We start from the raw sequence: 27,910 nt of genomic DNA, 5'->3' as shown, positions 1-27,910 counted from the left end.
GAGTATATCTGAAAACTAATAAATAAAATGATCAGTGTAATTAAAATTTGTATTTATTTTTGCGCATATGGCGCCCAACATGTGGCTTGGATTAAATGTTAGAGTGTTAAATTTCTCATAAAACTGTGTATATTTTTATAAAATACGTTTATGAATTCATTGATATGACGATGCCACTGAAATTAAGACCATACCATGTATGTGAAAGTCTTTTATCCTCTAAATATAACTCAAAAATGGCGCCCAATGTGGTCCGTAAATAAAAGTACAAATAAGAGTTTATTTTTTAATGAACGATAGTTTTTCAGCTAAATATTTGAAAGACATCTGACATAAAAATTCGATTATGACTAAGTTCGGTATAAACAAAAGCCTTTTTCAATTTCAAGGAATCTCGAAAGTGGCGCCCTATATAAATATCGCTTTGACTATATTCACAAATTATAAACCCACAAAATAGCAGCGGGTTCGTTTGAAAATTAAGAAATTATAAAATTTATTAGTTCAAAACTAGCAAATTTCTTATTTTTTCAAAAATGGCGCCCAACGTGAGGTATGGATGTAAATATTTTTCCTAGTGCTAAATACTCCTGTCTGGGTTTTTCTCGTTGAATATTTGTATAATTTTAGTAAATAAGTTAAGGATGGTTTTGCTGTAGATGGTAACAGTAAATATTAGGACAATTTAATGGAATAACCGGTATGCATTTTTCCTTCTGAGTGGGACTCGGAAGTGGAGCCCGGTTTGATACGTACATTTAATAATATGAGTGTTCATTATTTAATGAACAATACTCTTGATATTATACTTGTGTTCTGTCTAAAGAAGTGTCCTTGGGCCTTGAAAATAGCGTCACGAATATATATATAGCATTCCAACTATTCATAGAACTAGCAGAGAGTTTTTCTAAAAATCTAAAATGGATTTCATTTGTGTCTTTTTTCGAAAATGGCGCCCAACATGTTGCCTGGTATTAATGAAGACACTGCCGATTAGCCAATACCATTGCAAATTGGAAATGACGATTTTCAGAGTTATTAGTAAATATTTTAATTTAAGACTATTTAAAGGTCTATTAGGATTGTGTTTTTATTTATTTATTTAATTTTTTTTTTGGCTATAAAAATGAATATTTCAAGAAAGATTTTTTAACCTAGAAAAGACTTTATTTTTTGGGAAAATTTTCAAATAATTTCCAAATATTTCAATTTAGCATAAACTAATAAATGTTGTAATATTTTAGAATAATTGTACCAATCTCCTAGTAGAGTATTGGTTAATGGAGTGAAAATAGATAGAAAGCACAAATATATGTTACGACGAAGAAGATGCCATATTTGTTGTTCATTTGTGTTCAGTTGTCTTCATCTGAAAACGGAAGTCATTCAATATTCAAATTGGGTGACAGTCTCTTGGAGCTTTTCACAGCTTTTCACTTTTCCACATGGACTGGGTAAACGGAATTTTAAAATGTTGTTCTTCTTCATTTCATAGAGTCCTTGGGTGTTTTGTGTACATTTGCCGATATATTTACATATGTATTGAGGCATGTAAATATGTTATGCAAAAGAAGAGAAGAACATATTTTCAAAGAATACATTTTATTTTCATTTACGTTATGTTAGTCATTTCCCCCCCATAAGTAATTTGTCACAATTTGCATTAAATTTTCATATATTTGGTAGCAAGAAAATTTCATTTTCGGGACATTTTCTTCATACCCAGTATATGACTTTGTTGAATTTTTATAGGAATTTGATATTCATTAAGGATAACTGTATTCTAATGTTATTTTTATTATTTTTAAAATTTCTTGTGAAACAATTTTCCAACCAAAAAATCGAAAAATCTGTCAAATCTAAAAAAATTTAATTTATTTTAAATTTTTTATTTGAAGTTAAAATGGGCAAATATCTGAGGCTAGAAGCCATTATATTCAGAAGCAACATTTGGAAAGCTACTACTTTTCCAAATTTGGAGGCTGGCAAATAATAGACAATGACTCTCAGTAAGAAAATATTTGTCGCAAAAATGTTTTGCAAATGGCGCCCAACGTGGGGCATTCACTACTTAATGTTTGTATTATAAAAAATCAAAAATTTAAGGCCTTGATAAGAAGATCAGAAAGTCAATATTCGAATATATATTCGAAAATATATTTTTCCATAATTTTTCTCCGGAAATTAATTTAATATGTTTTATTTATTTTTTACCAGAATTCTCCCAAAAATATTTACTGGGTAACTTGGAGGCAAAACCAAATATTATCATATCTAAAAATGCAATCAAAAGAAAAATTAAGTCCTTACAACAGCACTTTGTAACAAAATTTTGTTGACAGAATTCTAAACAAATTTTCAAAATTCATGGCCTCAACTTTCGTAAATATCAACACCATAACAAGAAATATTCTGTCATAGAACAACATTTACTATGACCGAATACTGAAACATTATTAAAACCATTTAATTTCGAGCAAAATTGGAAAATTACCTATTGATGACAGTTTGTGTATGCTTGCAACCCTTAGAGGTTCAAAATGAATGAACTGCTTTCCATTCGAAACCCATTAATTTTCCTTTCGAACATCCTGTTTGTGACTACCTCATCCCTCTTCGTTTCATCGACAATCAATCAATATGTATTCAATACAAATTGCTTTTTTGACTTAGTTTCTGACATGCTTGGTTACTGGCGGCCAATTGTGTGACATTAGCATTTTGCTCTGCAATTTTAGTTACGCCCATTACCTTTCGCACCATGGCCATGTGACCATTGTTCCCATTATTGTTCTTCATATCGAAGTAACGTTTCTTTCTCTTTATTGTTCACCAGCTAATAAATGGATTGATTTTTTTTTTTTTTTTTGAAAATTTAACACGCCTACACGTGACAATTGCCCCATACACGCACAGGTCATATGTCGTAATAAACGTTACAAGGAAAAAATGTAACAACGTAATATATAAAGGATGTGATGATTTTTAATGCAACCCCTCACCATTCATTGTGATTCACGGCTGAGTCATAAGGGTGGAAAATTGAAAAATATTATTTTTACATCATTTTAGGAAATCAAATCGTGCAAAGTAGGCGGAACTGGGCATATGTTAAAGACGAATGTCTTTTATTTTAAATGTAGAATATGTTGAATACCCATCGATAGAGTTTAGATTAGCAACAGATTTCGAAAAAAACTAAAAAGTTTATTTTATATATTTTTCAAAGTTTCCAAAATGGCGCCCAACGTGACTGCCAAAATTGCCATGACGCAAAATGGATTTTCGGGAAAGAAACCTTAAGTTCGTTCGACCAAAACCTAATTTTATAAGTATGGTTGGTTGGGTTAGACGTTTCTTGTCCTCCAAAAAGATCTCGGAAATGGCGCCCAATGTGGTCCACGAGAATAAATAATACTTAGAATATGTGTACAAATGATTGATTGTAAAAATGGTGGCGAGTTTGCAACATAATTTGTTTTTCGTTTATATTAAAAAGTGGCGCCCAACGTGTGGCTTAGATGTAAATAAGCCTTCGAATGTAAAATGTTGCATGTTCTTAAAGGTGGAGTTTATTATACGATTTAGATGTAAATATTGGTGTTGTAGTCAAATATACGGAGACAGATTTTTCTGAGGAACTTTTGGGATATACTACATTACGGAGACACTGAAGATCAAATCCTAGACCAAATACTTCGTCGTAATTGCAGTACTTTACAATTGAAAAGTATATATTTGCTTTCTTAGGAATTCAAAACGTTTTGGTCGGGAAATATAATGTTTGAAAATTTCGGCAGCTAATCAGCCATTATTCAAGAAATGGCGCCCAAGGGATTCCAGAAATGGCGCCCAATGTTGGTAGCAAAAATAAGAATCAATGAGAATATATTTTTAAGCTGACAATATTACAAAAAAAAAAAAAAAATAAGGAAGTTTCATAATGAAATGATTCCAGGCTACAAAACGTGAAGTCCCGTTACATTTCGAGAAGTGGCGTCCAACGTTCCGTTCTACATTTAAGCCATTTTTTCCCAAGAAATCGTCTAGCATTGTCCAGCTGAATTAGAAGTTGAAGTTAGTGATGATATTTAGATAGAATTATGTTGTTTTCTCGCAGTTGGCGCCCAACGTGAAAATCAACGACCAAAGTGAAAATATCGCTGTGCATGGATTTGTTACAAGGACTTCTAACTTATAATAAAATATTCATAGGGACAACTCCTGAATTAATTACAGACGGAAAATTCCAAATATTATCGAGAAATTATATATTTGGAGAATGGCGCCCAATATGGAAATCAAAACCTTGGTAGTTTAAAATCAAAAGTGACACTTTTAAGGCATTCAATATTGAAATATTGAAATTTTAGCATAGCACAGCAAGTAGCCTTTCGGACTCTTCTTGGATGTGGAAAGTGGCGCCCAACACGGGGTCCATATAAAAGTTAGCTGGAAAGTTAATATGAATCATTTTATTTAAAAAAGGCGAAAAGCAAAATTCTTAAAGTAGTACCAGGCTGGATGTTGATAAAGAAAATAATTCGTAGTTGTGTAGAAATGGCGTCGTACATGGTCCATATAAATGTGTGCTTTCAGAACGAATGTGTTGAGGGTATTCACAGGCAGCACTAAAAATAATAAATTTATCGATCTATAAGCCTTTCGTGCCTTGGATTGAATTAGGACGCTGGAACTCATCAGAGTATATTATTGAATAGGAATTTTTTTAAGGCTTTCCCAAAACTTAATAATGTTAAAAACCATACACACCCTTTGCTGGATCAAGGTAGTGGCGCCCAACATAAGGCTTTTATACAAACTGCATAAAAAGTATTTTCAGCTTTGACTGAAAATTAACTCCGAAAAAAACTTAGTTGTGAGAGATTAATACTTCTTGTATATTGGAAATCCGGTTCAGGTCCAAAGAGTATATCAGATATAATTTTTTTCAAAACAAAAATCAAAGAGTTGCAGGATGTATACGTAGTTTCTATATTACGGAAATGATAGCCAAGTTTCTAGAAGTTCCTCAGTGAATTTCGGAAGTGGCGCCCAACATGGAGGTTAAAATAAATAATCATTAAAATGTATTTTCGGAACATAGTTTCTGTTTTGACTGGAAATTTAATAGGAAAGAGGTCTTATACTAGAAATCATTCATTCTGTATTTTGAAAATAAAGTCCTCTTCTGGATCTTGAAAATGGCGCCCAACATGAGATTAGAACAAGATTTTTAGTCTATTTATATATTACTTAAAATATCTTTTGATCCTACAAAAAGTTTACATATTTTCGATCTTGACTGGAAATCGGAAAAGTTCATACATCCAGAAGACCTTAATTGGGGATAGCGATAAAAATAGCGTTCATCATTTGAATAAAAAATCATTAATTTTTAGTCCGAATGAAATTTGACTGAACAATTCAGTATGTATTATAACATACATTATTAAGGGAACCAGAAGTAGATAATATTGATTTTGATACGTAGAAAGTGGCGCCCAACATGTGGTTTATGGTAAATACCCCTTAAAATTATATTTCCAGTTTTTAAACTGGCAACGTGTTTTCTAATACGACTGAATATTTAAATTAAAAACATGTGTAAATCCAGAAATCGTTTATTCTGAATTTGATGAAAAAATGGCGCCCAACGTGTGTTCAAACATGAATTTCAATTTGATCGATATTACAATAGTAGTTTCGATTAGTAGTACAATAGCAGTTTCGATTAATGAGGTTAAAGTATCGTCGACATTTCTCGCCTGACTATTTTAATAAGTTTTAAGGGTTTTAGAATATAATTTTGTTGAGGACTCTAAGCACCTGAAACTTTTTTGGATTACTTTTAGATTCTTATAAAAAAAATATTGTAATACATATGTTTCCGGAATTTTTTAAATATTATTTGATAGTTCTGCAATTTGGCAAATCGACTGGAATAACGTTTTGATTTCTTACGGAAAAGCTATAGGAAATACGCTTTTTAAATCACTTTCCTTTTTTTTTGGATTTATTTTCTCAACACCTCAAAATACTTCAAAAGGTTGACTTTTTTTTGGTTTCTAGGGAAATGTGGATCTAAATTGTGGGTCAATTTTTTATTTTTTTTTTTTTTGTCAACATTTGCAGCATTTCAACATCCAGACGTATCTCAAAGAAAAAAAAAAAAAACAAAAATTCTAATGCTTTGCCACACCATAATCCTTAAGTAACCATGTTCCCTTCACGAAACTTCAAACATGATGGAACTACGTGCTGCATTAACTAACACAAAAAAAAAAACATTACAAAAACAACAACATCAAAAATACAGAAAAATGTAAACTTCTAAGTCCATACGTTACGTTATGAACCAAAGAAAAATGGAAAAAAATTCTATTCCTTGACTCATTCAAATATTCAGCCATTCACAAAACCGCGTACCACATTTTCTTTTCAATTCATTCATTCCTATATATACACATTTCATATATGTTGGACGCATAAACAACGCCGAGAACAAGTCACTCTGTCAGTTAGTCAGTCACACATAGCTTTTCATAAATCTATGTTCAGTCAATGAATGAAAAATCTCAACCATAGCCATATGTGGCTGGTGTGGCATTAAAGGTTTTATCGTTTAAAAACAAACATGACTTTTTCCAACAAAAAAAGGAAAATAAAGAAAAAACATGGAGGAAGAAGACGAAGACGAAACAGGGAAAATATTGTGGAGAACATATCAAATCCATTTGGTTGTTGTACCCGCATAAGTAGAAACCTCACCCTTCTCTTTCAAAGAGGAAGTTTTCTAAATCAGCTTTTTGGACTGAGGAAGTAAAATACACAAGCTTGTACAGAAATAAAGACGCTTCCGAGTAAGTGAAAAATATGGAACCCAAGGTTATACTCCACTCTTGAGAAATATTAAAAAAAAAAAAATTGTTTTGGAAAAAAATACTGCTAAAAATAATTTGAAAGAAATATTCTTCAAAAAATTTGTGGCTGTGAACTTCATTTATATATGCAGGTTGAGATAAAAAAACAGCAACAAAGTCAAACGCCATAATTTTGATTTTTTTTTTTTAATTTTATTGAAGGAAACCAAAAAATGTCGGAAATAGCATCAAATTTTAGAATAATTTTAGATTTGTTCGAATTGGTCACCTTTGGCACGAATTATGGCCAATAAAACCGTCACACGCTGCCCGAATGTTGCTCTGCGGTATTTTGGCCCATTCCCGGCGAAGCGCTTGCTTGAGGTGATCGACACTTTGGTATTTTTGAGTGACAACCTTGCTTTCCAAAATAGTCCAACGGATTGGTATGCGGAGGTTTTGGTGGCCATTTTGTGCTGGAAATGAAGCGAGGAAATCATTTTGTATCCATTCTTGGGTGGCATTGAAGATCTGAGTGCGATGGTGCTGAGTCCTGTTGTAACCATTCTTGAGTAGCCTTGAAGATCTGAGTGCGATGGTGCTGAGTCCTGTTGAAATGTCAAAGGTCTCCGGCCAAAATGTTTGCGTGCCCAAGGCTTTAATACACCATCCCGAATATTTTCGCTATAATATTTATCATTTATTCTGATGCCACGTTCTATTAATACAAGCGGAGAACGAACATCGTCTGTTATGGCGGCCCACACCATTACCATGGCCGGCGCTTGAGCTCTGGTGGCCAACCGAAAGTGCACATTTTCAGCTGACCTCTTTTTGTTTGTTTAAAAACTGCTGGACAACGAATGTTTTCTCATCTGGGAAAACCAAATTCGACATTTCACCACTTTCGGTCAAGCGAAGCAACTCTTTAGCTCTTTTGACTCAATTTTCTTTCTGTTGCAGTGTAAGTTCTTGCACTTCTTGGAATTTCAATTGCCTTACACCGAGCTCATTATTCTATATTTGCCGAATGGAATTTTGCGATATGTTCAGCTCACGAGCCATTTTTCGGCCACTGCGATGCGGGTTACGATCAAGTCGCTTATTTACTTTTTGAACCATTTCTACTGATGTTGCTGTTTTCTTCCTCCACTTCCTTGACGTCGGGCTACGCTACCAGTATCACGGTAATAAGCGATGGTACGAGCCACAAAAGATTTATTCACGATAGCCACTTGTGGATTTCCAGACAAATATAAAAGAATCACACTATCACGCTTGAATTTCATCACGAATAACTTTTTTTCTGAAAAATTCTCACCAAAATGCTTTTGTACGCTTGTAACCAATATAATGAGCTGTCATTGGAATATTTTTAACAGCTGTCGGAAATGTAGTTTAGAAGTGACAGCAGCCTGAAGTTGGTTGCTGTGTTTTCATCTCACCCTGTATATATATCTGAAATCAGAAATTATAACTTATTTAATAAAATATTTTCTAGGGCCTCAATTATTAATTATTTAATATCTTCATACAGCAAAATTTCAGCCCTAGTAGACCTCTACAATTTGAAAAAATATATATATTCAAAATATTAGAACTGTCTCCCCTTTTCAATTATCCTCCATCAACTGTTCAAAATTTCCTGCTCTATTGATGTTCAATACTTCAAACATATTTCACATTTCTAACATGCTGGCAGAGTTTCCATTTTTTGATGTTCCAAGTTTTCTAGTTTATTTTGGATACGTCACCGTTTTTCCATCTTTTATTTTTTGGGGATTAACTTTTTTTGTTGGTTTTGTCAAAGTTTTTACCACAAGTTATGACATTGGTATTGATGGTGCTGACAACTTCTGCTGCTGCCGTTGTCGGTCACTCAGTCAGCCAACCAGCCATCCAGCCACCCAGCCAGTTATAAAACCCAAAAAGCGTTGAAGCATAGTGTCAATACTTGGGGATGTGAACATGCCAAGCTATGGCAACCAATAAATAAGAAAAGAAATATAATTCCTCCCAGTGGTCATCAATTATTGAATAGGGGATTTTAACACTTGGAAGTTTTAAGTGAGAGAGAGAGTGTGTGTGTGCTACAGAATGAGATTAGGTACTTATGAATGGAGTTGGAGATATCTAAGCGATTGGATTTATGTTGGTCTTTGGAGTTCAAGGACCAAGAGAAACAAAATCGCAAATATCGTTTAGAATATATTTCAAACAAAACGTAGGCAAAAATTGGATTTTTGGAGAAAAAAATCTAGCATCAAGAAAGGTGAGAGGAATAAATAGCAAATCTCGGAAATTTTTAAGAATATTTTTGGAAATCCCAAAGATTTGTAGGAAAGCGTGGTATTCGTTTTAAATACCCTTTCTACATAATAAATGCTCAAAATTCCAACATGTGGCGAAATGAAATAGAAAACATAGTCAAAACGTAAAGAAATACTTGAAATCATAGTTATCCTTACATGGACCAATTATTCTGGATGTATATTATGTCTGCAGGACTTTTGGTATTGAAAATGGGCCATGTACAGGGAGAGATGAAAATACTGCAACCAACTTTAGACTGCTGTCATTTCTAAGCCACTCGTCCGACAGATGTTAAAATTATTCCAGTGACAGCTCATTATATTGTTTATAAGCGTACAAAAGCACTTTGGTGAGAATTTTCCAGAAAAAAGGTTATTCGTGATGGAATTCAAGCGTGATGGTGTGATTTCTTTATATTTGGCTGGAAAGCCACAAGTGGCTATCGTTGGAGCACTTCAGTATTTATGTGAATAAATCGGTTGTGTCTCGTACCATCGCTCCTTGCTGTGATACTGGTAGCGTAGCCCGAGGTTAAGGAAGTGGAAGGAAGAAAACAGCAACATCAGCAGAAATCGTTCGAAAAGAAATGAAGCGACTTGATCGCAACCCGCGTCGCAGTGGCCGTAAAATGGCTCGTGAGCTGAGCATATCGCAATATACCATTCGGCAAATTTTGAAAATGGGCTCGGGGTAAGCCATTGAAATTCCAAAAAGTGCAAGAACTTACACCGCATCAGAAAGAAAATAAACTTAAAAGAGCTAAAGAGTTGCTTCGCTTGGCCGAAAGTGGTGAACTACCGAATTTAGTTTTTTCTCCGATTAGAAAACATTTGTTGTCCAGTAGTTCGTTAACAAATAAAATGATCGTGTTTACGTGCCAAAGAGGTCAGCTGAAAATGTGCACCTTCGGTTGGCAACCAGAACTCAAGCGCCGGCCATGGTGATGGTGTGGGCCGCCATAACAGCTGATGGACGCTCTGCTTTCGTATTCATCGACCGTGGCATATGAATAAATGTCGAATATTATCGCGAAAATATTCTGGAGGGTGCATTAAAGCCCTATGCACGCAAACATTTTGGCCGCAGACCTTGGACATTCCAACAAGACTCAGCACCATCGCACTCAGCACGCGCCACCCAAGAATGGTTACAAAATGAGGTTCCTCGCTTCATTTCCAGCGCACAATGGCCACCAAAATCTCCGGATACCAATCCGTTGGACTATTTCATCTGGAGTATTTTGGAAAGCAATGTTACCACCAAAAAATACCTAAGTGTCGATCACCTCTAGCAAGCACTTCGCCGGGAATGGGCCAAAATACCGCAGAGCAACATTCGGGCAGCGTGTGACAGTTTCATTGACCGTTTGAAGGCCATAATTCGTGCCAAAGGTGACCAATTCGAACAAATCTAAACTTATTCCAAAATTTGATGCTATTTCCGACATTTTTTGCTTTAATCAAAACAATTTAAAAACAAATGTACAAATTATGGCGTTTGATATACCCATAGCTTTCCTTTTGATAGTCATGAAAATAGCAATGCTGATGAGCAAAAATACCCCAATGTTGGGCGCCACTTGGTTATTATTTCAAATCTGCTTGCTGCATCTGCCTTAAATGTTTAACCATTTTGAAGATCGTGATTTTGGGACTTCTGAGTTCACACCACTTCTCATTTTAATGTTCTTGTAAAACTTAAAAAGCCTTTTTGATTCGTTTAAGCTCAAAATGAATTTTAAATGCATGCTGGTAAAGCTACACATTGGGCGCCACTTTCGATTTCTTAAAAGGTTATGATAAACGTTTACCTTTCCATTTACATATCCAGATGAACTTGTAATTATTTTAAGATTTTTTATGCTGAATTTGAAATGATTATATATTTTAAATCCCATGTTGAGCACCACTTTCGAGATTCAGTGGAAGCATGAGAGGCTTCTAGCCCGGTATTATTTCAATATGGCTTGCGATTGCCCTAATAACGTATATTTTTATAATTTACACCGCATGTAATTTCATTCAGATTTAAAATAAAATTCGAGTACTACGTTGGACGCCAATTGTGGCTTCCGAATACCCACCACTTCCCATTTAAATTTGTATAAGAGGCTTCTAGTTTGGTATTATTTTAATATGACTTGAAATTGTCGCATATACACTGAGTGTGGTTTCATTCATAGTTTAAATCAAATGCGGGTCCCACGTTGGACGCCATTTCCAAGATCCTATATTGTTATCTTCTACCAATTGAAGAATCCATAATTTTCATTTTGATAGTGGTGAAAATAGAAATTTTGATTAGCAACAATCCCTGCTAGTATGGAGGTTAATTTCCCCGGCCTATTGTCCCAGGCCTGTCAAAGACATTGCATTCCCTTTTTCGTTCATTTGCATATCATGGTGTAATGGTTTTTTCCAACCATCTTTCTGTTGACAACAATTACACAGTGGATGTTTTTCTTCTTTTTTGATTGCCGTAAAACTTCTAGAGCCCCCACATGGAGCTTACAACATGTTAAAATTATGTAAATTTAACATTTTACAACACATTTACTTTGATTTCAAGCCCCTCCCCCACCAGCGCCAGTCATACACATACACGACGTCTATTGCAGTAGTTATGTTTGCTTGAAATGCTATTAGCCCTCAGGCACTCCTGGCAATAATGACAGCAATTTTTTTCACTTTGCCTCGAAACAAAAAAAAAAAAAAAAAAAAAAAAAAAAACATCAGCAGGAGTACAGCTAAAATGCAATTTACATAAATAATAAAATTGTAAACACACACACACTCGCACAGGGCGTTCAGTTGCAGATTTTATGCCGCAGCAGCACTTGACTTGTTGTTTTGTGGTGGCATATTCGGTAGCCGGGTTACAAATCATATCCAGCGCCACCACCACCAGCCATCCATCTATCGTTTAACCAAAAACAAAAACAAGTGGTCAATGTAATCGCACAAATATGCAACGGAGAAAAGAGCATTATTAACTTGGTCTATTTGCAATTGACTGCAATGAGAGTTGTTATTGTTATTTTATTTACAATCGGAGTTGTTGGTATTTACTGACTGCCTGCCTGCCTGCCTGCTACTGACTATTATTGTTGTTGATAACTGGTTGTTACAGTGACTGCTGTTCTGTTACTGTAACACTTTTAATGTAGTTGACAATTTTTTTTATTGTTTTTGTTTCAATTTGATTTATTTACTATTTATTTATTGTTGCAACAATATTTATTTTTTAAATGTTGTAACTTTTTTTTTGTTCGCAGTTATTTGTTTTTGACATTATTTATTTATACGTTTTAATTGGCTTTATATCTTTTGTTGTTTTGTTGGAAATAATTTCTGTTGCTGCCAGTCGCCAGCCCCAGTGTTCAAACACAAAAGTCGATAGGAAAAATTATTAAATATTTATATGTGAACAAATTGTTATTAAATGACAAAATGAGTGTTAAAAATTAAAAATAATTATTGTTATTAATAAAATAAAAAAAGCGCAAAAATTAAATTATTTAGCCATGGTAAAAAAAGCTTAAACAGCAAGTTTATATCACTTCGGGGACAATCAATTTAATTTACAAAGTTTTTAAGAAAATTCTTGAAATTTTTCAAAGTAAAAAAAAATATAAATAAATGTATATAAAAATATAAAATATATTTTAAAATTTTTCCTGCTGCCATCCGGTATTACTTTTCGAAAATAAACAGTGCTATAGTCTTGAATTTTTTAGATTATGTTTAAATAACATTTCTAGGAATATCAGAGGTATAATGGATGAATTAAAAAAAAAACAAGGACTTCTAGTAGAGTTTTTTAAAACGTATTCCTATGGCTTCTAGTTCAATCAAAAAAAAAAAAAAAAAAAAAAAAAAACAAAGACAAAAATAAAAAAATAAATAATAATAATAATAATAATAACAATAATAATAATAATAATAATAATAATAATAATAATAATAATAATAATAATAATAATAATAATAATAATAATAATAATAATAATAATAATAATAATAATAATAATAATAATAATAATAATAATAATAATAATAATAATAATAATAATAATAATAATAATAATAATAATAATAATAATAATAATAATACTAATAATAATAATAATAATAATAATAATAATAATAATAATAAATAAATTAATTCAAGTACTCCTCGTAAAAACCTTTAAACATTGTATCTGGCTTTCCGTCTCGAAATTAAAATATACAAATAAATCATAAACATATAGTTTTAGCCTTAACAAGGCATGCCTGAGCCTGGCCGGCGAAACGTGTCTCATAGTGGCGAGTATGTGTGTGATAGTGTCTATCTGGCTTTACTTTTCACTACAATTTTCAGATCGTTATGTACGTCTCGACAAAAAGAAATAAACAAATAAAGTCCTTTTTTAAGAACTTCTTCAAGTGCCCGCTACTTTTGCCGTTTTAGGCCTTTTTATACCCTCCACCATTCTATGGAGGGAATATTAGCTTTGTCATTCCGTTTGTAACTTCTCGAAATATTCATGATAGACCCTACAAAGTATATATATTCTGGGTCAATTTTGTTGTTGCAAAATCGTCAGGCAAAATCCCATTATTGTTGTTTTTTATAAAAACAACGTTTGTTTTTGAGTGGAGAACGATGGTAATGTTTACCAGGGGGTAAGGCAGGGAATACCTAGGTTTCGGAAAGAGCCACCAATCCTCATCAGTTCCCTTGTTTCTAGTCTGGGATATTCTCCCCAGAAGATTTGAAGATTTTAGCGACACTTTTTACCGGAATTGTTTAAATTTTCGTATTTGAAGTTCGTATTGGATACTACAGCCTAAGACAGAAAATTGTCTGTGCAGGTTCTCGTATGGTACCTCCCTATATTCGGTATTTTATTTATTTTAGCTACATTATTAACATTTTTTTTTCAAGTTAAGCATTTGAATATTATAATAGCTTATGACAAAAGTTGACTATGCAGGTTCACATCGTCGTATAGACCCTAATATACGGCTACATTCGGTATTTTTAAGATTTTAACAGAATTTTTAATGGATTATTTTTTTGAAAATTGCCAAATTTGTATGAAATGGTGGAGGTATTCAAAACTGACAACTTTTTTACTGGTTTCTATTATATTGAACAGATATAGAAATACCAGAGCTATTGTGGTTGATTTAAAAATTATATATATTTCGTCCAAGACTTCCAGCAGATTTTAAAGCACATTTTAAGGACTTCTAATTTATTTTTATACCCTCAGCCATATGGCCACAGAGGGTATATGTCATTTGATGCGGTCAATATGTGCCTCATCGAAATAACGGTGTTAGACTCCAAATCTCTTTGGACCAAATCCGTTTTAGGACATTTGTAGTCGATCTAAAGATGTCCGTCCGTCTTTCTGTCTGGTTAGCTGGTGCGCACGATAACTCTAAATGAATGTATCCGTTTTGGTCCAAAATTGGTACATCGTAATGTTATTGTCAAACATAGATCGAGTTCGAAGATGGGCAATATCGGTCCACTTCTTCTGGTACAACCCCCACAAAAGTTCGAGATTTTCAAAAAAAAAAAAAAAAAAAAATATTTATTGCACAGAAAGAGAAAGGATGTTCCGATTTAGTTCCAACTTTGCGAACAATTATGGTACTCATTTGCAAAATAATCATCAAATCTCAACAGCAGATACAAACAGAGAACTCGATATCAAATTGAAGGATTCCAGCTCTATCCCTTCAGCCAATACAAAGTTTCGTCCCCTTTGGTACTTTTCGAACAAATATAGGACACATTTCGAAATCTACCTCAATATCTCAATCCCAGATACCAACAGCGACCTCAATGTTTAATTTCAGGAGTCCAGCGCTATCGCCTCACCCAATACCAAGTTTCGCCCCCTTTGGTACTTTTTCAGCTCCATCCCTTCACCCAATACCAAATTCGGTACGATTTTGTAATTTTCGTACAATTATGGTACACATCTCCGAAATAACCTTTATATCTACAGCCTACATATAAACGGTGATCCAATTTCCAAAAGTCCTTTGGCACCTATATTCTGCACTCCATCATTCAGGATTCTAGCTCATTCCATTTGTCCAACACAAAGTATTCAATTTTACTATTTTTCGTACCATTTTAGTACGAATTTTCCATAACCATTTTTTACATTCGTAGACTTTTTAAAAGTTTTGATTCTGGAGGTCGCCTAAAAAGACTCCCTCTTCAGCTCGTCTAAAAAAGACTCCCTCTTTTCAGCTCGTCTAAAAAAGACTCCCTCATCAGCTCGTCTAAAAAATACTCCCTCTTCAAATCGTCAGCTCGTCTAAAAAAAACACTCCCTCTTCAGCTCGTTTATAAAAATTCCCTCTTCAGCCGGTCTATAACGACTTCCTTCTTCTAATTCGAAGATTTCGATGCAATTCCGTTTCATTCCTTAACTAATTAAAATCGCAATCCAATTTGTTGATGATTAATTTAAGTGGACACGAAACTGTCAAAAGACAAAATGTTAACATTTTGTCTCTGTCAACAATAAATTGTCATTTTAACATCATTTGGCTGTCAGCTACTTTACCCCATCGGAACATAAATTGTAATGAAATTCTCTACCCAAAAAAAGAAAGAAAAAAATATTATCAAATCAAAATTTCAAATGCAATTCTTCAAACATGTCACGAATAAAACTTTTAATTCAACCTCAGAATATTAATAGACCTTATGTTGTGCCGAAAAAACATTTGACAGTATGACTGTCTGGCTGTCAGCCACTTACAGACAACAACAAGGGCGTCTTGTAACGCTGGCACTTCCACACAACAAACATGATTTTTTCGGCCGTCACGAGACTGCGCTTTGTTCGGAGTAATGTATAGATGAAGGTGGAGAAAAAGGAGAAGAGGAAAAAAAACCTCCAAGAATATTACAATATTTATTCAATATGACTGTCGGCCTAACTGAAAGCCGGCTTGCCTGCCTGCCTGTTAGCCAACCTGCAACATTCAACACAATATGCATGCCCGCTGCCGTCTAGACAGATATCAAACACAGTTGAATGGCACAATTGCGCTATAGTCGACATAAAATAAATAGTTATCGTTCGGGCCATAGCACCATCAAAACTTTGGTGCAGTCATTGTGTGACGGCAAGCGCCTACAGCAGTAACAATCATTTCCTTTCGCAGGTCCCATCAATGGAGCGCCACTGCGCCAATATAAACCGCAACCGAATATTGTTACAATTTTTGTGTTTTTGTTTTCTCGATTTTTGTTTTTATTTTGGTTGCTCCTCGATTTTAGTTTGACGGCATAGTCGGAAAATGCATTGTATGTGGCATGTCGCGAGGTTCATTGCCACATCGTAGTTATTCTTCAGGGATTTCTGACTGCCACAAAAAAAAAAAAATTATTCTTTGCTTCATTCAATCATTCGTAGTTCAATGAGAAGTTATTGCCGGTCTTGTTATCCTGCACGTCAACTTTATTTGATGAGTTTCTTAATTTTCGGGTAAGTCGATGGGATTTTATGTTCCCAAAATTTCAAAAAAAAAAAAAAAAAATTAAAGACGTGACCTGGAGGATGTGCCCTTGGGGATGTCGTTAGGAACACCCTTGAGAAGGTCTTTCGAGATCCCCTTGAGGACGTCTTCAGAGACACCCTTGAGGACGTCTTCAGAGACACCCTTGAGGACGTCTTTAGAGACGACCTTGATGTCGCCCATGAAGTCGTCTATGGAGACATCCTTAAGGTCGTTTATAGAGACACAGCCTCTTCAGCTGGTCTATAGAGACATAGCCTCTTCAAGTGGTCTATAGAGGACACAGCCTTTTCAGCTGGTCTATAGAGAGACACAGCCTCTTCAGCTGGTCTATAGAGAGACACAGCCTCTTCAGCTGGTCTATAGAGAGACACAGCCTCTTCAGCTGGTCTATAGAGAGACACAGCCTCTTCAGCTGGTCTATAGAGAGACACAGGCTCTTCAGCTGGTCTATAGAGAGACACAGCTCTTCAGCTGGTCTCTAGAGAGACACAGGCTCTTCAGCTGGTCTCTAGAGAGACACAGGCTCTTCAGCTGGTCTCTAGAGAGACACAGGCTCTTCAGCTGGTCTCTAGAGAGACACAGGCTCTTCAGCTGGTCTCTAGAGAGACACAGCATCTTTAGCTGGTCTCTAGAGAGACACAGCCTCTTCAGATGGTCTCTAGAGAGGCACAGCCTCTTCAGCTGGTCTCTAGAGAGGACACAGCCTCTTCAGCTGGTCTCTAGAGAGACACAGCCTCTTCAGCTGGTCTCTAGAGAGACACAGCCTCTTCAGCTGGTCTCTAGAGAGACACAGCCTCTTCAGCTGGTCTCTAGAGAGACACAGCCTCATTCAGCTGGTCTCTAGAGAGACACAGCCTCTTCAGCTTGTCTCTAGAGAGACACAGCCTCTTCAGCTGGTCTCTAGAGAGACACAGCCTCTTCAGCTGGTCTCTAGAGAGACACAGCCTCTTCAGCTGGTCTCTAGAGAGACACAGCCTCTTCAGCTGGTCTCTAGAGAGACCAGCCTCTTCAGCTGGTCTCTAGAGAGACACAGCCTCATTCAGCTGGTCTCTAGAGAGACACAGCCTCTTCAGCTGGTCTCTAGAGAGACACAGCCTCTTCAGCTGGTCTCTAGAGAGACACAGCCTCTCAGCTGGTCTCTAGAGAGACACAGCCTCTTCAGGGTCTCTAGAGAGACACAGCCTCTTCAGCTGGTCTCTAGAGAGACACAGCCTCTCAGCTGATCTCTAGAGAGACACAGCCTCTCAGGTAGAGCACAGCCTCTCAGCTGTCTCTAGAGAGACACAGCCTCTTCAGCTGGTCTCTAGAGAGACACAGCCTCTTCAGCTGGTCTCTAGAGAGACCACAGCCTCTTCAGCTGGTCTCTATAGAGACACAGCCTCTTCAGCTGGTCTATATAGAGACACAGCCTCTTCAGCTGTTGCATAAAGACTTGCTTTAGCTCCTCGAGAGATCTTTGCACGTTTTCCATAGCCACAGCTCTAAGCTATTCCATATATAGTTTTTCCCCGGGCACATCCTCCAGGTCCTTTATAGAGGACTTCTCTCCATGGTCTTTCCTATAGTTTCTATTAAGATTCCAAATAATCTGGCTTTCCGGTCGTCTGGTCTTTAAATACAAACCTGGCTGGTTTCTATAAAGACTGCCTTTAGCTGGTCTATAAAGACTGTCTTTAGCTGGTATATAAAGACAGCCTTCAGTTGGTCTATAAAGTCAGCCTTTCAGCTGGTCTATAAAGACAGCCTTCAGCTGGTCTATAAAGACAGCCTTCAGCTGGCCTATAAAGACAGCCTTCAGTTGGTCTAAAAAGACAGACTTCAGCTGGTCTATGGCGATGTCTTTCAGCTCGTCTATAGAGACTTCCTTAAGGTGGTCTATGGAGACTCCTTTCAACTTGTACCTTAAGACTCCCTGCAACTCGTTTCTGGCGACTCCTTTTAACTCGTCTCTGGAGACTCTACTTAACACGTCTCTAAAGACTTCCTTCAAGTAGTATCTGGAGACTCCCTTCATCTCGTCCCTAGAGACTCCCTTCATCTCGTCCCTAGAGACTCCCTTCATCTCGTCCCTAGAGACTCCCTTCATCTCGTCTCTAGAGACTCCCTTCATCTCGTCTCTAGAGACTCCCTTCATCTCGTCTCTAGAGACTCCCTTCAACTCGTCTCTGAAGTCTCCCTTCAACTCGTCTCTGGTGACTCCCTTCATCTCGTCTCTAGAGATTCCTTTCAAGTCGTATCTGGAGACTACCCTTAACTCGACCACTGGAGACTCCCTTCAGCTCTTCTCTGGAGACTCCCTTCAACTCGTCTCTGGAGACTCCCTTTAACTCGTCTCTGGAGTCTCTCTTCAACTCGTCTCTGGAGACTCCCTTCAACTCGTCTCTGGAGACTCCCTTCAACTCGTCTCTGGAGACTCCCTTCAACTCGTCTCTGGAGACTCCCTTCAACTCGTCTCTGGGAGACTCCCTTCAACTCGTCTCTGGAGACTCCCTTCAACTCGTCTCTGGAGACTCCCTTCAACTCGTCTCGGGAGACTCCTTTCAACTAGTTTCAACTGTGGAGACTCCCTTCAACTCGTCTCTGCAGACTCCCCTCAACTCGTTTCTGGAGACACCCTTCAACTCGTCTTTGGAGACTTCCCTCAACTCGTCTCTGGAGACTCCCTTCATCTTGCCTATGAAAACTCCCCTTAACTCGTCTCTGGAATCTCCCATGAAGTCGTCTCTTCCACTGGTCTCTAGAGACCCCTTCAACTCGACTCTCTTAGATTCGTCATTGATGACTCCCTTCAACTCGCCTATGAATAGAAGATACCTTCGGCACTTCTATGCAAGAAGAGACTTTTGTGTTTTCTACTTAAAGAAGATAACCTAGGGTTTTCTGCGAATAGAAGGGGCATTCAGGTCCTCTTTGAAGTTTTCCTCTTCATCCCGTCTTCATATATTTTTCCCCTTTCAGCTCTTCTCTATCTCCATTTCCTTCCTTCCTTTACACAAATATATTTTAATTGACAGTTTAAGCGGCGACCTTTTCACATCGATTACAAAAAAAAAAAAAAACAATCTTTTAACAAATAGGTGTACCACATTTTTTTGGTTTAACCTCTCATCTCATAAACAAATATTACCAAATTAAACAAAGTTGCCATTTATTAAATATCATTGATTTGTTGTTGTTGTTGCTGCTGGTATTCGACATTTACATTTTGACAGTCGACAGAGAGTACTTTTTAATGAATTCATTCATGTTATTACAACAAATAACTGAGGTAGTATTGGCCGTCGTTGCAATATTTGTTCTGGTTTGTTATATTTAATTTTTTCAAGTTGTTGTTATTGTTTTTGTTGGTTATTTAAATAACCCGACCAAGAACAAAAAACTATTAGCCATTCGTTATGTGGCTGGTTGTTGTTGGCAATCAAAAGAACAAAATTGTATGCAATTTGTTGAACATTTTTATTTTCGAAATGTATGCAAATTTTTGTTGACAACTGTTTTTAGTGTTTTTTTTTTCGATTCGGTGTTGGTAATGGGGATTGTTACGCTGTTGTATGATTATGACTAAGTTTCGGTATTTACGGTTTTTATGTTGTTGCAGCAGTAGTCAAAATATTCAAATCACCGTCGCCAGTCTGTCCATGAGCTACACAGACTAGCATTTTATGGAGATTTTTGTTTAATTGGCTGTATTTGCCGAAATGACAGGTACAACATGGCAATTATGACAAGTGGCTGAAGTCATTTTTTTGACATATCCAATTGGCTGTAATCATATATTTTTTTTTCGGAATGCTGAGATTGAAATCAATTAATTTGAGAATATGATTTTAATTGGATATATTGAAGGTTTGATATCAAGATTTTAGAAGCTGATTAAATGGCATCAGGTTGACGTAACGTAGCCATAATTTCAATTAAGGAGGGAGATTAAGTATTCTCCAGCTTTTGGAAATGGCATCTGTTCCCCTTTCAGTTAAAAATAAATTGAAATTTTCGAGTGCTATTTTGGGGACAATCAGTTCTGCATTATTGAGAAGGGTTGTCAAGACTATATGTGGCCAGTATGTGTTCCCGCCTGATCACCCATGAATATTTCCTTCTGACTTCCTTATATTGATTACGTCTCCTAATAATCTGACCGCTAGAAATAAAACCTTTGGAATACCTTAAAATGCGATCTTGAGATTCTATTCTCGATCTATGCCTCATAGACTTCTTCCAGGGCTCATAATTTTAATGAAGACATCGTTCAGGGCTATTCTATGAAGACATAGTTTAGCTGGTCTATAGAGAGACACATTATTCAGCTGATCTACAAAGACAACTCTCAGCTGGTTTATAGAGACACAGCCTCTTCAGCTAGTCTATGGAGACACAGCCACTTCAGCTGGTTATGGAGACACAGCTTCTTAAGCTGGAGTCTATAGAGACACAGTCTTCAGCTGGAGTCTAAAGAGACACAGCCTTCAGCTGGATTCTATAGGGACACAGCCTTCAGCTTGTCTTGAGAGTCAAGCCTTTAGCTGGTCTATAGAGACAGCCCTCGGTCTTTTAATGACAGCGCGCGGCTGGTCTATAGAGACGACAGCCTTCAGCTGGTCTATAGAGACCGCCCTCGGTCTTTTAATGACAGCTCGCGGCTGGTCTATAGAGACGACAGCGTTCAGCTGGTCTATAGAGACCGCCCTCGGTCTTTTAATGACAGCGCGCGGCTGGTATATACAGACACAGCCTTCAGCTGGTCTATAGAGACTTCAGGTGGTCTATGGAGACACAGCCTCTTCTGCTGGGGTCTATAGAGACACAGCCTTCAACTGGGGTCTATAGAGACACTGCCTTCAGCTTGTCTTGAGAGTCATAGCCTTTAGCTTGTCTATTGAGACAGCCCTAGGTCTTTTAATGACAGCCCTTGGCTGGTCTACAAAGGCAGCCATCATCTGGTCTATAAGGACAGCCTTCAACTGGCCTATAAGAACAGTCTTCAGCTGGTCTATAAAGACAACTTTCAGCTGGTCTATAGAGATAGCCCTCGGTCTGTAAAAAACAATCCCCGGCTTGTCTATAAAGACAGCCTTCAGCTGGACAGACAGCCTTCAGCTGGTCTATAAAAACAGCCCGTGGCTGGTCTATAACAACAATCCTCGACTGGTCTATAAAGACAGCCTCCAGGTGGTCTATAAAGACAGCCTCCGGCTTGTATATAAAGACAGACCTCGGCTTATCTATAAAGACAGCCCTCGGCTGATCTATAAAGACAGCATTCAACCATAAAGACTTTCTTCAGCTTCTCGAGCGAATCTTTGCAGGTTTTTCATAGCTACTAGAGATAGTTTTCTAGAGATAGATTTTTCCCCAGGCACATACTTCAGATCCCTTACAAAGATTTTCTCCCTATGGTCTATCCTTGATTGCGATCCCTAATAATCTGGCCCCTATGTTACCTATTTCTAGACATATAACCTCTTATCACCTCCAAAAAACTTTGTTGGTCGTTTACAGAGATTCCCTACCCCATTGAGTCTCTCTTGCTCAATGCCTCTTTGACTTCTCTCAGGGCTTATAATTTCTCAGGGCCCATAATTTTAATAAATTCTGCTCCTTGGTTTCTAAAATTACATCTTTCTGGTCGTCTATAAGGACTTCCCTCTGAGGGTGTACAAAGTCTTATTTCTGGTTGCCTAAAAACCCATTTTTATTGAGTAACTTAGGCAGCTCCTCATACTGACGTCGTTCCCTATCAAGCTCTGAATCTTCTTAAAAATTTGAGATGTTGGCCTGTAAAGACTAATTTCTCAGTGATTTGTAGACACCTACTTGGTGTCTTTGTTGTTAATGTCTCCTAGTTATCTAAAGACCTTCAATCGTCCTAGAATGGTTTTTCCAAACACCCATAAGGTCTCCACCTCCAAAGTGGCTTCCTCGAGAATCCAAAAAGTGTTTTTTTATTGGTGGTCTTTAGTGTTTTATTCGAGATCAACCAGAAAAATCTATGGTGGACACCTATTAGATAATTTTCAGGTTCTTCTGGATATCTCAAACCACCTTCCTGTCTCCCACTGTAATTGGTCGTAAACAGGTCCTCTTCTGGCATTTAATAACAATTACCCTCTGCGGGACCTTAATTCAATTTTTCAGGATTAATAACAGTACCGTCGAGTAGTCTTCAAAGGCTTCCATTAGGTCTCTTAAATGATTCTCTCCTGTAAGCCATAAGGACTCCCATTTGGTCGTCTACGATCGCGTCTCTGAATTACCAATAAGATTCCCTGTAGCACTCATTCCCCGTTAGATTAAGATTATTTTATAGCCCTCAGTTTGGTTTTGTTGTTGTTCCTTCTGTTTCCTTTTAATATCCTTACGCCAGTTGGCCATTAAAAGAACCCCAAGAACAGGGTGAAAAACTCCAAAAATACACATTTCGTGTCTACTTAAAAAATCATAATGTTTCAAATGTTCACCACATCAACATCCGGCTGACTGACGATTCGAACTTTCTTTGGTCGGTCACATCAACAAAATCCATTATCAAATGTGCGAATAAAACCAAAGGGAAAAAGAATAGGAAAATCCCAAAAATAGCAGCCCATCAAAAGATGAAAACTAAATCAAATATATTTTCCAGTGGATTTTGCTTCTTCTTCTTCTCTTCTGGTTTTATGACATGGCATAACTGATGGACGGACATTGAGACTGAGTGACTGTCTAAGTCCATTCGACCAAGAAAATGCCAGCAAAACTTCAATAACGGGAAGTAAATAAAAAAAAAACGAAGTAACCTCACACTTGAAATGCCACAATGCCAATGTGATGAAAGCCTGCATCCGATGTAGAAAAAAAGAAAACTGACATTTTTCCATTAAAAGCAGACGTTTTTCATGCTTAACAAGCGCCACATGCACACGCACACTAACACATACTACCCGCACAAACACCCATACATGTCGGAAATCAAACGAAAAAAAATGGCAAATGGCTAAAAGAATATCTCACAAAAATATGTATAAATGATGGGCTTTTGCCATCAACCAAAAAAAAAAAAGATTTTCTATTTTCATTTCTCCGGAAAATTGTTACTTTCATAGGAAACGTTTGGCATATTTTTTGATGTTGTTGTTATTGCTGCTGTTGTTACTACCACCGGCTGAGCGGACATTAAGCAGAAAATATGTATTATGATTATTATTATTCTCTTTCACTCGGATGAAAATATTTGTTGGAAGCGAGCGAAGTCAACACTAATGGAAGTCGGATATTAATTATGAATTATGTCGGATATAAAAAGTGAATAATGAAATTTATTTAAATGTGATTTGAAAGGATTCTCCGGAGAAATTTGAAAAAAAAGAAATTTGGCAAATAAAATGATTTTTTTATAATAAAAACCGTTCGGCTTTTCTACATAGACTTCCATCCAGGCATATACAAATACAAACTTAGGTCCTCATAGAATCCTTCTTTGTCTTAAAAGACCAGACCCTCTTATTTTCATTTATAAATAATCAATTTAGTTTGATTTAAAATAACATTCGCAGCTCATTTACAAACTTAAGCTGATCTATAAGGACAGCCCTTGGCAGGTCTTAAGGACATCCCTTGGTAAATACTGTCCTTTGCTGGTCTATAAGACAGCCTTCATGCGGTTATACAGCCTGAGATAAAAACTGCAACAAAGTCAAATTTTACTGAATGAAAACTAAAAAATGTTGGAAATAGCATTAAATTTTAGAATAAGTTTAGAATAAGTTCGAATTGGTCACCCCTTGGCACGAATTATGGTCTTCAAACGGCCAATGAAACCGTCACACGCTGCCCAAATATTGCTCTGCAGTATTTTGACCCATTCCCGGCGAAGCGCTTGCTTGAGGTGATCGACACTTTGGTATTGTTTAGTGACAACCTTGCATTCCAAATACTCCAGACACAATACTCCACGGATTGGTATCCGGAGATTTTGGTGGCCATTGTGCGCTGAAAACGAAACGAGGAACCTCATTTTGTAACCATTCTTGGGTGGCACGTGCTGCGATGGTGTTGAGTCCTGTTGGAATGTCCAAGGTCTGTGACCAAAATGTTTGCTTGCCCAAGGCTTTAATACACCCTCCAGTATATTTTCGCGATAATATTCGGCATTTTTTCTGATGCCACGGTCGATTAATAATACGAGCGAAGAGCGACCATCGGCTGTTATGGCGGCCCACACCATCACCATGGCCGGCGCTTGAGTTCTGGTGGTCAATCGAAAGACTCAAAATATTTATTCACATTTAAATTCCGGAGTGCTCTAACGATAGTCACTTGTGGTTTTCCCGCCAAATCACGCTTGAATTCCATCACGAATAACTTTTTTCTGGAAAATTCTCACCAAAGTGCTTCTGTACGCTTGTAAACGATATTACGAGCTGGAATTATTTTAACAGCTGTCGGACTAGAGGCTTGGAAATGACAGCAGCCTTCAGCTGGGGTCTATAGACACACAGCCTTCAGCCTGGTCCATAGAGACTACAGACTTCAGCTGGTCCATAGAGGCTACAGCTTTCAGCTGAGGTCTATAGAGACACAGCCTTCAGCTGAGGTCTATAGAGACACAGCCTTCAGCTGAGGTCTATAGAGACACAGCCTTCAGCTGAGGTCAATAGAGACACCGCCTTCAGCTGGTCTATAGAGACACCGCCTTCAGCTGGTCTATAGAGACACCGCCTTCTGTTGGTCGATAGAGACACAGCATTCAGCTGGTCGATAGAGACACAGCCTTCAGATCGTCTATGTAGACTCCCTTCAGCTCGTCTATTGAGACTCTACTTTAGTTGTTTTTAGAGGCTAATTTCTGTTCGTCGATAGAAACTCGCCACAGCTCTCCTATGAAATCCCATAACGACGCTCCTTTGCGTCGTTCTTCATATAGCCTCATTTTTGTCCTCCGTATATATTCCTAATTGGTTGTCTCATCTTCGCTTTTGGTCAGCAGAAAATTACTTCTCCTCATTTATAAAAACAATTGCAATATTATTTTAGCCAACTTCTGATAACACTTTTGTGTCATTTTTTCCATCATCCCGCTCTTAACCCAAAAATAAACTTGGCTTTCAAGTATTTATTTATCCTGTTGAAACGGTTTATCCTAACCGCAGATACTTACGATTACGCAGCCCAAACAAAAAAGCTACAGCTGTGTTTGCCAAAATATCACCATCCCGTTTGCGTTGCGAGAACAATGATTTAACAACAAAATGTCAATTTGGAAATTTCAAATACCTAACAAGAGTTTACACTTAACATATGCCATTGATGTGAGCTGATGATGCCACTGCTGTCGTGCCTCACTGTGTGGCAGGTTGTTTGGCTGCCTGCCTGTCAGCCAGCCAGCCATGCGCCAATCCAGCTGTAAAGTACTTCAAGTTCAAGTGTGTTTATCTAACAGTTTCAGTAACGTTGACAAACTTGTCATGGCTTCCTCTGTTGTGGGTTCTGCCGATTGATGGTGGGGTTGGAAAAGAGGTCTCTGGATTTTTTGCACAGCTGCATTATGATTATATATTTTGCTCCGCTGCGAGTACGTGTGCGCAGCAAAAACAACAAACACTTGAGATTGTTATTATTGTTGCAAATTTACTTATCGTCTTTGCATCGACATCAGCAGCAGCAACAGCGCCATCATCATCATCATCATCAGCATCTTATCTTCTCTCATTTTATTTTGTTATATTTTCTATTCATTGCCGGTAACACCATTCCTTTTGATTGTCATCCTTTTAATTTTTTATCCCCTTTTCCTTCTTTTTTTGCTTATTTTGTCATTTGCTACAAATTGTTGTTGACACAACTCTGCTACAATAATATTTACTTTATCTCATCAGCAAAGCAGCATGACGGATTGGTAGTTAGGTTGAATTTGGTAGGCATAACAAGTTTTACTTTGATATGAAAGAGCTGAGGACTGGGTTTCTGGTGCGGAGAAGAATGGAGTGTTTTACGGAGTACCTGAAAGTATTGTTAGAGTAAACAGGACCAAAGGGGGGATTTATGAACGACGACATATACCGACTTGGGACCGTTCCTTTAGACGCGCTGAAGGGAGCCTTTATAGTCGAACTGATGTGAGTCTCTATAGACTGGCTGATGGAGTCTTTATAGACGAGCTGATGTAAGTCTCTCTAGATGAGCTGAAGTGAGTCTCTATAGAGCACTTCCAGACGAGCTGAGGGAAGTAGAATGTGGAAAAGCAATTGACAGCCTTATATACAAGCGGAGAGCTATCTTTGCAGACCAGCTGAAGTATATCTTTATAAGCGAGCTAATGGCTGTCTTCATAGATGAGTCGAAGCCTGTCTGACCAGCTGAAGGCTGTCTTTATAGACGAGCACTAGGCTGTCTTAATAGACCAGCTGTGAGGCTGTCTATATAGGCCAGCTGTGCGGCTGTCTTATAGACCAGCTGGAGGCTGTCTTTATAGGACCAAGCTGCAGGCTATCTTATAGACCAGCTGGAGGCTGTCTTTATAGACCAGCTGGCGGCTGTCTTTATAGACCAGCTGGAGGACTGTCTTTATAGACCAGCTGGAGGCTGGCTTTATAGACCGCTGGAGGCTGTCTTTATAGACCAGCTGGAGGCTGTCCTTATAGACTTGCTGAAGGCTTGTCATTAAGACCGCTGAAGGCCTGTCATTATAGACCAGCTGGAGGCTGTCTTTATAGACCAGCTGGGGTTAAGACCGCTTGTCTTTATAGACCAGCTGGAGGCTGTCTGATAGACTCAGCTGAGGCTATCTTTATAGACCAGCTGGAGGCTGTCTTTATAGACCAGCGGAGGCTGTCTTTATAGACCAGCTGGAGGCTGTTTATAGACCAGCTGGAGGCTGTCTTTATAGACCAGCTGGAGGCTGTCTTTATAGACCAGCTGGAGGCTGTCTTTATAGACCAGTGGAGGCTGTCTTTATAGACCAGCTGGAGGCTGTCTTTATAGACAAGCTGGAGGCTGTCTTTATAGACCAGCTGGAGGCGTCTTATAGACCAGCTGGAGGCTGTCTTTATAGACCAGCGGAGGCTGTCTTCATAGACCAGCTGGAGGCTGTCTTATAGACCAGCTGGTGGCTGTCTTTATAGACCAGCTGGAGGCTGTCTATTTAGACCAGCTGGAGGCTGTCTTTATAGACCAGGTGGAGGCTGTCTTTATAGACAGCTGGAAGCTGTCTTTATA

This window comes from Musca domestica, unplaced genomic scaffold (assembly GCF_030504385.1).
Source record: "Musca domestica strain aabys unplaced genomic scaffold, Musca_domestica.polishedcontigs.V.1.1 177, whole genome shotgun sequence".
In the NCBI taxonomy this organism is placed as follows: domain Eukaryota; kingdom Metazoa; phylum Arthropoda; class Insecta; order Diptera; family Muscidae; genus Musca; species Musca domestica.
This window is presented reverse-complemented; position numbering follows the sequence as displayed.